This window comes from Balaenoptera acutorostrata, chromosome 10, assembly GCF_949987535.1.
Source record: "Balaenoptera acutorostrata chromosome 10, mBalAcu1.1, whole genome shotgun sequence".
Classification (NCBI taxonomy): Eukaryota; Metazoa; Chordata; class Mammalia; order Artiodactyla; family Balaenopteridae; genus Balaenoptera; species Balaenoptera acutorostrata.
The window spans coordinates 118,746-130,973 of record NC_080073.1 but is presented as its reverse complement, the minus strand read 5'-3'; the positions used below and the strand labels follow the sequence as shown (position 1 = coordinate 130,973).

At 54.9% G+C, this 12,228-nt stretch overlaps 1 long non-coding RNA gene across 1 annotated transcript; it reads left to right on the top strand.

Annotated features, from left to right (window-relative positions):
• Positions 1–4,251: 4,251 nt before the first annotated feature.
• Positions 4,252–10,131, top strand: LOC103017097 (uncharacterized). The gene is made up of 2 exons (XR_451055.2): positions 4,252–4,460; positions 9,826–10,131. It is a non-coding gene; the product is annotated as an uncharacterized LOC103017097 (long non-coding RNA).
• The last annotated feature ends 2,097 nt before the right edge of the window (positions 10,132–12,228 follow it).

Sequence of the window (12,228 nt, the reverse complement as noted above, 5' to 3'; positions counted from 1 at the left end):
CCGGTTCTTCGGATCTTCCCGCATCTTCTTCTCTGGCCCACCCCCAGCCAGCCTCAGGCCATTCTCCTTCCTCAAGACCAAGACCTCTTCAACCGCCTGGAAATGGCCCTTTATCTGTCCCGGTCCTGGCTGGGACTTTTTCCCATGCCTCTGGCCACGTTTTGCAAAAGCAAATGTTTCTCATACAGCCTTGGGCAAGTTGCCACTGTTTTAAGGCCATGGAAATCCAGAGGCTTGGACAGCTAGGGCCCCAGAAGTCAGAGGTGGTCTGTGGTCTGGGCGCTGGGGCGTGGGGATCTGGGGTGCAGGCCACCCTCTTCAGTGCAATGGCTGTCTAACGTGCCTGCATCAGTCCCAGCTGGGCGGCAGGTTAGCAAACAGTCTCAAGCCTCACCCGCAGAAAGGCTGATTCAGGGCCTGGGAATCTGCATTTTCAGGAGACACCCAGCTGGTTCTGAAATCCACAGTTCCGTCAGCACAACTCAGAGTCACCGCTGTGTGCCAGGTGCCGCCTAGGCATTTGGGCCACAGCAGCAAACACACAGGCAAAGATTTCTGCCCTCAGGAGCTTGCCTTCTGCCAGGGGAAAATGAAACAGACAGTGGAAAGGCTCAGGCAGTAAAGGAGAGGGCAGGTCAGAAGGGAGAGAGGCTGTGGGGAAATGAGAGGTGGGGGGCAAGGGTCTGCTGGGGGCCCAGTTGCAGGCGTGCGCTGCAGTTTGGAACCCGCAGTGGGATCAGGCCCCGTTGAGAAGGTGACGGCAGCCTTGAAGGCAAGGAAGCAGGTAGTGCCAAGGTCCTGAGGCCGGCAGCCTGGAGAAGCGGAGAAGTCACGGAGGCCAGTGCGGCCACAGCAGCGGCGCAGGGAGAGCCATGGGAGGGCAGGGGTGGGGAGGGAGGAGCCAGACCAGGTGGAGACTCTTAGGTCTGAGGCAAAGCAGCACCGCAGGTGAATCTATAACAGACCCCTCAGCGGGCCGGGAGCACGGGCCGGGCCAGGCGCCTTCCCAGTGCTGAGCCAGTATTAACTCATCTAATGCTCACACAGCCTGGTCCCCTCGTGGTCCTTGTGTGGAGGAGACCGAGGCACAGAGAGGTGCAGTGACTCTCCCCAGGGCACACAGCTCGAAGGCGGCTGAACCCTGATCTGATCCTTCAGGTCGTCTGAATCTGGACCCCAGGCCCTTGACAAACCACACTTTTCAGGCAGAAGAGTCACAATCCCCGCCCTGAGGGAAGATGTTCCTAAAGAAACTAGAACACTGGGCCCTCATCAGAGAGGTGGGCCAGCATGGGTTGGAGTGTCGGGCAGGGAGCAGTCCGGGGTGGGAGCACCTCGCAGGCAGCTGGGCTGGAGATGGGGCCATGGGTGCAGGGAGCACAGCACTGGCCATGGAGGGACGCCCTGGAGGAGGTGGGCCTGCAGTCAGGGCCTCTGGGGGCTGGTGACCACTGGGAAGGCAGAGCGATGCCAGGACCACCAGGCCTGGCTCAGAGCCTCCCCAGCCGTGTGGCCTTCACATGCTTTGACCTGTCTGGGCCTCAGTCTCCTCATCTGTGAAACAGAGAAGAAAACGCCGGCTCCCTGAGAGGAGCCTCTGGGCCGATGGGCTGGATCTCCACCGAGAGCTGCAAATCTGAGCAGCTCCCTGCCTTTGGCAGAGAGGGACCTGCTCAGCTGGTTGCAAAGTCCTTTGTCTTATTCTTCCCCCAGAAGGTTTCTGTCACTCTGAGGCTGTGTTTTGAGGGTAAATTCTAAGCTCTTGCCTTTGAAAGTAATTTCTAATTCCCAGGACGCTTTTAGGGTTTCAGTGTTTTATCTTGAAATACATAAAAAAGCCCCATGTGTGAGGTTTCACCTTCATTTTAACTGGTGCACTGGGGGTGTTTTCCAGTCTACGCGGTCCCCTTCCTCCCTGACTTTCTTCTTCCAGGCTCGCTCTCACCAGACACACCCAGTGCCCTCCCCGTCCTGCTCCCCCGGGGGGTCCCCTCTGCCTGCCACCCTCACCTCCTCAGCTCTCTGGCTCAAAGACAACTTCCGCTCGCTGACCAGTGTTCAAAGAACCACCGCCATCCCCCGCCGCCCTCCTGGCGCCCGCCAGGCTTGGCTTCGGCCCACTGGGCTGCTAGGCGCTGTCTTTCTCTCCACGAGAAGGTTAGCTCTTTGAGGGGAGGGACTTTTGCTTCTTTTGTTCTTTGCTGCATGCCTGGCGGGGGGGTGACTCTTCAGTAACTCTTTCTTTTTTTTTTTTTTAACATCTTTATTGGAGTATGATTGCTTTACAATGGTGTGTTAGTTTCTGCTTTATAACAAAGTGAATCAGTTATACATATACATATGTTCCCATATCTCTTCCCTCTTGCATCTCCCTCCCTCCCACCCTCCCTATCCCACCCCTCTAGGTGGTCACAAAGCACCGAGCTGATCTCCCTGTGCTATGCGACTGCTTCCCACTAGCTATCTGTTTTACGTTTGGTAGTGTATATATGTCCATGCCACTCTCTCACTTTGTCACAGCTTACCCTTCCCCTTCCCCATATCCTCAAGTCCATTCTCTAGTAGGTCTGTCTTTATTCCCGTCCTACCACTAGGTTCTTCATGACCTTTTTTTTTTCCCCTTAGATTCCATATATATGTGTAACATACTGTATTTGTTTTTCTCTTTCTGACTTACTTCACTCTGCATGACAGACTCTAACTCCAACCACCTCACTACAAATAACTCAGTTTCTCTTTCTTGAATGATTGAAGGAATAATCTCACCCTGCTCAGGCTGGGGCCCACCCCCGGGAGGCAGTCCGAAGCCCCTTCTTCAGCCCCAGCACCAGCACCCTCTCAGACCTATGGCCGGGGCAGAAAAGGGCCCGTCTGGGCCCGGGCTTCCTGCACCCCCTGCCCGGCTCTGGGCTCCTCCACACACTCCCCAGGTGACCCGCCTTCCTGCTTCATCTGGGTCCCCGGCGACTTGGAGCGACTCGTGGCCGCGGCAGAGCGAGGGCCAGCACAGTCCTCACAGGGCTTTGCTCTCCAACTTCCCATCACCCCAGGTCACCAGCCCAATCCGGCCGAATGCGCCCAGAGAAGCAGACCCACCGCTGGTCCTCCATCCTTCGGGAAGGCTGCGCGCTGCCGCGTCCAAGTATGCTGCTGTGAACGGGAATAAACGTTGGGCGCTGGGAACATGTGGGATGCTCACCTTCTGTTACAGTATTTTAAAATTTATTTAAATTGATTGACTAGATCATGTTCTCAGGTGCAGGGCTCACCATCATGTCCTCAAGTCTGCTTAGCCAGTAGCTGGCATGAAGAGGGGCATTCCGGTCACACAGGCTACATAACAAATACCCCACAACTGACTGGCTCAAAGCAATGACAGCGGGGGCTTCCCTGGTGGTGCAGTGGTTAAGAATCCACCTGCCAATGCAGGGGACACGGGTTCGAGCCCTGGTCCGGGAAGATCCCACATGCCGTGGAGCAACCGAGCCCGTGCGCCACAACTTCTGAGCCCGCGTGCCCCAACTCCTGAAGCCCGCGTAACCTAGAGCCCATGCTCTGCAACAAGAGAAGCCACCTCAATGAGAAGCCTGCGCACCACAACGGAGAGTAGCCCCCGTTCACTGCAACTAGAGAAAGCCTGCACGCAGCAACGAAGACCCAACGCAGCCAAAAATAGATAAATAAATAAATTTATTTATTAAAAGAAAAACAATGACAATCGTTATTTTGCCCTTAAAGCTTCAATCTAAGTAGGCTCAGTGTGGACGGTACATTTCTGCTCCACTTGGCATCAGCTGGGTGATTTGAAGTCTGCAACCTGAAATTATCTGGAAGATTGGTCACTCGAGTCTGGGATTGATGCTAATTCTGGGCTGACGCCTTAGCTGGGGTTACCAGCCAGGACACCCACACATGGCCTCTCCACGTGGCCAGGGCTTCCTCACAGCAAGGAAGCTGATTTACGGGGCTGAGAGTCCAAGTCCAGGAGCGAGAGTCCGGAGGAAGCCCTATCATCTTTCATGACCTAGCCTGGAAAGTCACACCACCTGACTTCTGTCGCCTTCTGTTCGTCAGGGCCGTCCGAGGACCTGCTGAGGCTCTAGGGTGTCCTGCTAAAGAGTAGCAAGGTTATGGATGAGTGTTCGGGACTGGACATACTGCTCTATTTTTGGAAAATATCATCTGTCACAAGGGGCTGCAAAATGCGTTCAACATCCCAGGAGAAAAATTACTCCTACCTAGAATTCTGTACCCAGCCAAACTATCAAGCAGGTGACTGTCTAGAAATGTAAGCTCTCTAAAGTTTTCCTCCCATGACTCTCTCAGAAAGCCACTAGAAGAATGCTCCACCAAAACAAGAAAGTAGACCCAGGGAGCAGGAGACACTTTCTTGCAAAGAAGAAGGAAAGGAAGTCCTAATGTGACAACCAACCAGGAGGCCAAGAAATCAGCCAGTCAAGGTAAGAGCAGCAGGGCGGGCGGTCCCAGGAGGGATCTATGCAAGAAAACACACACACCTAAGGCACTGATGGAACTGCCTGTGTGTCTGTCCATTAAGAAGTGATATTTAGAGCTGTTGTAATGATGAGTGATCATGACATATAGAATCAAACAGATGATAAAGGGACCAACTGAGTAAAATGGGGCCTGGACACAGGGTATGTACAGATACTTCATATATGGCCACGATCAAAGTGCAGATAGAGGAAAGGATAGACCTTAGTATATGGTACTGCAGTAATCCGCTAGCCAAACAGGGGAAAAGTGAAAGTGAGCCTCTGATTCACACTATACACAAAAGTAGTTTCCAGGTGGGTTAAAGACAAAAATGTGGCAAGCACATCTATAAAGTCTTTAGAAAATGAAGATATTTGTGACACATATATCGGACCAGGGATGAGTGTCTATAGTGCCTAAGGACTCCTGCAAATTGACAGGAAAAGACAGCAACTCCACAGGAAAATGAGCAACGACTTCCAGAAACGCTCCACAGGACAGGGAGGCTGAGCGCCAAGAAGCACAGGGAAAGGGGTTCCACCCACCACCCTCGGCCACGGGGACGTGCAAACGAAGCGCACACTGAGAAGGGACTCCCATCCGACGGCAAAAATGACAATTCAGAGTGTTGGCAAGGCAGCAGATCACAGGGAACGTAGAATCCCCGCTGCTGGAGTGTAAACTGGCACCGCCACTGTGGGAAAGTCTAGTGTCAGCCAGTAAAGCAGAATGAACACCCTTCTTCGGACCAAGCTGCTCCACCCGTATCTGTGCATCAGGTGGCATGTACAAGGTTGGTTTTTGGAGCATTGTTTGTACAAGAAAAAACTGCACAGAATCCAAATGTGATCGGCAGGGACTTCCCTGGCGGTCCGGTGGTTAAACTTCTGTGCTTCCACTGAGGGGGGCACAGGTTCGATCCCTGGTCGGGGAACTAAGATCCCACATGCCCCGAGGCGTGGCCAAAACAACAACAACAACAACAACAAAAAAACCACTAATGTCATCGGCAGTAAAATAGATCAGTAAATCGTGCTGTGTTCATACGATGAAATGCTGCTACGTGGCAATGGACATGGGTGAGCCACAGGCACGTGGACATACCTCTTCCCAGTGCTGAGCGAGAAAGCTCATCCTCCAAGAATAAGGACAAATGCTTCCGTTTCCACAAAGTTCACCCACCACGTGCCAGGAAAGACTCAACAAACTCTCTCAGAATACAAAGGTGGGTGACAAAACTACAAAGCCAGGAGGAGCACAGCCCAAAAGTCAGGATGGGGCCACCAGGGATTTCTAAGGAACTGGCAACAGTCTGGCTCTTAACCTGGGTATTTGTTCCTTTTTAAAATTGTTATTCTTTGAATTGTGCATATATGTTACACAGTCTTCTGTATAATTTATGTATTTCACAATTCAAAAAGTGGACAAATAAAGAAGGGGGAAAATGGAGGATTTAATTTCAGGGAGAACAGACAAGAACGTAATGTCTCACAAGGGAACCGCACTGATCTAGTCATAAATCGGAAAAGACTGACTCCCAAACCCTGAATCAAGTGTGGGGAGTCACTGACACGTATCTAAAACTGATAAACTGAGAAATCAAAGCTTAAACAGGTTGTTTAGGAATAGGGAGAAATAAACCAGAGGAAGCAGCCAGAGACTGGGCAAGGAAGTGCTGATTTTTATTATATGGTATAAAGAAATATTTGTTGAACACTTAATAAACAGTTGTTGGAGAGATTGCAGATAGGTCCTTGAGAAATGCATGTTAAAATGATATTTGGGATTTTTCTTCCCATCAAATGGGCAAAAAATGAGAAAGACTGATAATACTCAGCGTCGGTAAATGTTGAAGAAGCTAACACTTCCCAGCAACATTGGTGGAAGTGAAATTGGCACAGGCAAAAAAAGAACAGAACAAAACAAAAGAATACAACCAAAGGGCAACTCGGCAGCACCGATCTGGATTTGAAGTGAGCCCAGCACTCCTTACACATTTCCGTACAGGGACAGCACTTGCTGATAATAGAGGGGAAACGCGGGGGGGGGGGGTGCACGGATCTCCGGTGGGCCGGCCGTTCCACACAAACGCGAGTGGCCACCACGTGCCAGGCCAGGCACCTCGAATCGGGCAAGCTCTCCACAGGCTGCCTGGCGACAGCTTCGTCTGAAAAGCAAGACCCATGAAAGTGGGGCTGGGAGGATCCCATTCCCCAAAGGATGGACGCCCCCTGCAAAGCCGAGGGTTCTGGAGAGATGGGGGTGTGGTGGACCCCTGACCATCCACGCCTGACCCCCTCCATTGGTGTCACTGGGATTTTTACACCCATAACATATTTGTGCATTTCTTGTCTGTTTATTCAGTGGTTTAAAATGTCTGTGAGCCCAGGGTTGGGTTTGGAGTTGGTCACATCCGGGTTGGGTTAGGTTTCATTTGGGGGTTTGGGGGTTAGAAATGAGGTTTTCACTAAAAGGCCCAGCAGAGTTGGGGTAAAAACGCCTCGGGTTAGTGTTTGGGGAGGACGTGAGCCTGAAACAGGATTCCGAATAAATGAAGTTTCCGATGGCGCTCAGGCTGCGGCGGTGCTGGAGTTTGAGGCAGGGTGCAGATTTCCCAGCAAGGTTTAAACTGGAGGGGGAGGGTGGTCGCATGTGGGCGCAGGGGCTGCCCAGACCTTGATGTCCCCCGCACCTCCTCCAGCATCTGCCTGCGGCTGTCTGCAGCAATCCAGGAGGGTGCCTGGGGTCCCCAGCGGGACGCGGTGCCCGGAGGCGGCCGCGTCCTCGTCCGCGGACGCGCAGGACGCCGAGCGGGACCCCCGCCCCACGCCCACCGCCAGCCCGAGAGCAGAGCCGCAGGACGCGCCCTCGCCCGCCAACAAGGTCGCCGTTTGCTCCTGACGCGGGCTCTCGGGGCAGCTTGTTTACCAGCCTGCGTCACCCGGGAACCTTTCACCGCTGCCTGGCACAAAAGATTCTTCTCCTGTTAAGTCCCCTTGGGCAGAAAGGGCATTCACCAGGGCCCGGCACTCAAACTGGTGCAGGGCGACACCCCGCGGTGGATTCGGACAGCGCGGCCCCGCCGCTCCGCCCATCTCCTGCTTTGCCCACCTGGGCTCTACCCACACCTACATGCATCGGCCTCCTTTCCTTGAAGCAAATCGGATCGTGCTTTGCCTTCTTTGTGTCCCTGGGGAGTGATGAAAGACCCCAATCACGGCAGGAACAACATTCCAACCCTCCGTGACCTGGCGGGCAGCTGCCTACCTTCTGGGGCCCCCGCCGGCCTCCGCGCCCCCGCCACTGCCTTTACCGCCACACTGTCTGCACCCCAGCCTCAGAGGGTTATTGTTGCTCCCTGAGCTCCACAGTCTTCCTCGCTCCTCCAATGCCCTATGTGGACCCTATGCATCCTTTAACCAGCTCCCAGTGACGTCACCCCGGGACACCTCCCCTGATGATTCAAGCCAACACATCTTACTCCGGGCTCCAAGACTTCCCTTCCAGCTCACTTAACACTCTTTCTCTTGTACTGTAGCCAAATGTGGATGCCAAAAGTCACCCCGCTTTCTCCCCAGACGCCAATCAAATTATCTGTCCATCTGAGCTGTCAGGAAAGCAGTCTGATGACAGGGACATAAAAAGCATGCCAGGCCAGGGCACTACACGGGCACGTGAGGGCACTGGGGTGGGGAGGGGGCCCTGAGGGGAGGTGGGATACTGCTTCAGACTCACTTCCGGGACCTGGCAGCTTCCCCTGGTCCGGCAGACGGGAGTAGTGTAGACCTCAGCTGGACTGGAGCTTAATGGCGGGTGAAGTGGAAGCAGCACACATGGGCCATACGGCCCACCGACACCCCGGCTCACCGTGGGGTAGACTCTCTCCGCATCCTGCAGCCTCTGAGACTGAAGGAGGAAGAATAGGAAATCCAGATGCAAGAGGCCCGGGCAGTCAGGCGTCTGACTGCCATGGTCACCGAGAATCCTCCTGTGTCTCTGCTGGCTGCACGGCTACTCCTTCCTGCTGCCACTGTAAGCCTACAGATTCCCAAGGGGCATCAATGGATGTGTCCCGTGTGGTCCACATCTGTTTACTGCAGGAGCTGTGCCACACCTGGGAGAGGGGTTCTGAGGTCCGCTTGAGTCACGTGGGCCCAGATGTCGGGCCCCCCGAGGCCGACAAACACAGGTGGGGCCGGGAAGGGACACTGCCTGGCTGAGCACCCCACAGAGCCCATCTCCAGCCGCAGGCCCGCGACCTGGCCCTCCCCGGCTGCCTGAGCACCATCTCTCGCCAGGCAGGCGGGAAGAGCCTTGGGTGGCATTAGTGGGCTGGGCTGTGGAGTCACACGGCCCGGGTTTGAATCCCAGTTCTGCCTCTTATGGGCTGTGGTCTCCAGCAAACAGCTTCAAGTCTCTGACCCTCGGCTTCCTCATGGAGCTCTCGGCCACTCTGCTGGGATGCCCTGTAGACCTCTGCAGTCAGACACACCCCCAGACCACACTATGATACAGGCAGACTAGCATTTTTGAGGCCCAACTGGGTGCTGGTTCTGTGCTAACACACAACATCCCTCCCAGGTCATTGTTATTGTTCCCACTTTTTAGGTGGAGAATCTGAGACCCAGAGCACTAAAGTAACCTGCCCAAGGTCACACAGCCAGTGAGGATCAGAGCTGGGCCTGGACTGATGCCACAGCCTGTCCCCTTGGCCAGCAAGGTCTCCTGCCCCTGTCAAATAGGTGTGACTCCGAAAACAGAAGCCCTCGGGGGTTTCATAGAGAGGGAGTTTAATACAGGGAATTTGTCACACACGTGATGGAAGTAACTAGATACCAAAATGGGAATGAATGGTGAGGGAGGGGACAGATGCTTTGGCTCCACCACGTCTCCTGCCCCCCAATCTCTCCCCCGCTGGACCCACCCAGGATCCAGAGGAGGCAGGGCTAGGGCCTGTGGGCTGATGGCCCCGCAGGACGCAGGCCGTGACTGCACAGAGCAGCAAAATGCTCTGTTCCAGGGATGCCTCCTAGGAGGCCAGCCCCGAACTGAGTCTTGAGAAATGTAGTGTTAGCGAGCAGGACCCTGTAGGGCCTTCCTGGGACAACACCCCCCTCCCCATGTCCTCCACCTGCCTCTTGTCTGTAGAAAAACTTTACCCAAAGAATATATTGAATCAGAGAAATGAGAAAATGTGGAAAGAAAGGAAAACAGTCAAGCAAGACAAAACAATGATGGTTTAGCCATTAAACAAAGTCAAGGACCTTTATTTCCTCCTCAAGGGCTATAGATACTATTCTGAGCCATGTCCCTGGGGCTGTTCTGCAGATACTGAAGCCCTTACCAAGTGGAAGAAGTTAACTGCTGCCCACAAGCAGGTAGGCCCAGACCAGCTGGAACCAGAAGGTTGATGATGCAGACTCCTGGTTACCTCACCACCAGCCAATCAGAAGGATGTCCACGAGCTGACCACGCCCCCACAGCCCTCTCCTCAGCACATAGCCCCTTCCTCCTTTCCCTGTAGAATCTCCGAGCAAAACCTGGGGAGTGGGAAGCTGGTTCCTTGGGACGTGAGTCCACCATCTCCCCAGGATTGCCGGCTTCCTCAGTAAAGCCATCTTTCCTTTTACCCAAGACTTGTCTCTCAGTATTGGATTCTTGAGCGGCAAGCAGCTGAACCTGAGTTTGGTAACAGTAGGAGTTTGACAGGAGAATAAAGGTCATTCCAAAGAAAGGGGCGAATAGAAGCATAGGCACAGAGTCGGTTTTGCGGGAGTGACCTGAGACCTGGCGCCATGGAAACCCACCAGCTCCTGTCGTCAGGCTGGACCACCTGTACCTCTGACACCCCTCCTGGGCTGGGGGCCCCCATCTTAGGAGTCCCCACTTCCCACCTTAGAAGCTCTCTCTCCCACCTCTCTTGCAGTCAGGGTGGAGGTGGGACCCTTAGGCTCCTGCCTATGAGACATGAAGCGTGGGCAGGTGACCCAGGTTCTGAAGATCAGAATCACACAACAGGACCTCCATCACAGCCAAGGGGCCTCCCCCAGGACACACCTGCAGCCGGCTTTGGGCTCGCTCCTGGTCACACCATCTCTCAGCCTGGCTCCCACCCCCTGAAGATTCGGGGAGCCCCCCTGCCCTTTTCCCCTTTAACTGGCTCCTGTTGATTTCTGTTTCTGTTCCCAAGAGCTCTGACTGCCACACCTTCTTCAAGGAGGAAAATAAGCTCACGTGTTGTTAACAAGGGATTGGCTTTTCTCCTTTCCGGTTGCCTATTTTCCAGATTCCTGAAGTCTCCTTAGAACAGGGGTTGCTTGAGATGAACCCTCGCAGAACCCTGTGCTCTGCTAGCTCAGTCACTGGTTAACAGAGCCTGTTGTGGCTTCTGGACCCCAAACTCAGTGGCCAGCTCTTTCTTCCATGGCTCTGACAGCTAGGAGGGAGGCCGGGCTGCAGGGTCGGGCAGCGGCTGGATCAGTAGGGTTGTGAGAGTCCTGAGGGTGGGGGAGACGCTTGTCTGCTCAGGGCACCCGACACCAGCTGCTGTAACATATACTGCCCCATACATACGTGCGTGTGCACACACACACACACAAGTCCCATGTGTGGCTTAACACAATAGAACCTCCTTCCTGCCTGGTACGAAGAACACTGCGGTTACTGCCTGTTGGGTCCCACTCCTCCAGGGGTGATCCAGGGATTCTCGCTCCTTCCACCGGCGGGTTCCCCCCTCCCACTCGTGGAACTGGTCTCCCCACCCACTCATCCTGCCTTGGGCAGACCCAGGAGCCGCTGGGACTCTCAATGGCACTACAGTACTGGCCTGCAGACTGTCCAGAGGACCCCAGAGGGCCCTACATGCCCTTGTCAGTCTATAAATCCCCGAGATGCGTGGGCAGAAATGGTGGCCACGGTCAGATCTCAAGGAGGGGCCTCCTGCTGTTTTGGAGGGAAAGGGGGCCTTCAGCCGGGAAGGCAGAGGGCAGACCCTGGTGCCCGTGGCCACAACAGCTGGTGAATCTGGGCGATTTAACAGGGATCCCTCCCTCTTTTTACTGACAGATTTGTCACTCTGCCTTTATTTTATGTCTCATGCACCCTCTGGAGCGGTGGTTCTCCAACCTGAGCCAGCACCGCAATCACCTCCTGGAGGGCTTGTTACAGCCCAGATCGCCGGGCCCCGCCGCCCCCATAGCTTCTGCTTCGGTCCGGCAGAACATCTGCTTTTCTAACGAGTTCCCAGCATGTGTGATGCTGCCGCCTGGTACCACAATTTTAAGAGCCGCCCCTCTAGAAAGTGAGGTCCACTCCGCAGGAAGGACCAGGTATATTTTTGTACCACGAGCAACCTGGTGCACGGTGAAAAAGTGAATCAGAGAATGAAGGAAAATGAGCAGAAGGGGGGCGGAATGGTGAAGACCGAGAAAGGAAAGAAACCTGGGCCCGGCGCTTCCTCTGAGCTGCGCAGCCCCCGTGCGGCTCGTGGGCAGCCTTTGTGACGTCACAGCCCCGCCTGCCGGGAGAATGGTTGCCATGGCGACGTAAACCGAAGGCCAGGGCTCGGGGAGCCGAGACCAGGTGCGCAGAGGCTTCGGAGCGAGGGCGGCCGTGCGGAGCCCGTGAGTGCGTGCTGGACCCGGGCTGGGGGCGCGCGGGGTCGGGGGGGAGTGTGTCCCGGGGGGGGGCTGGGGGCGCGCGGGGCCGGGGGCGGACACCTCGGGCGCCCGT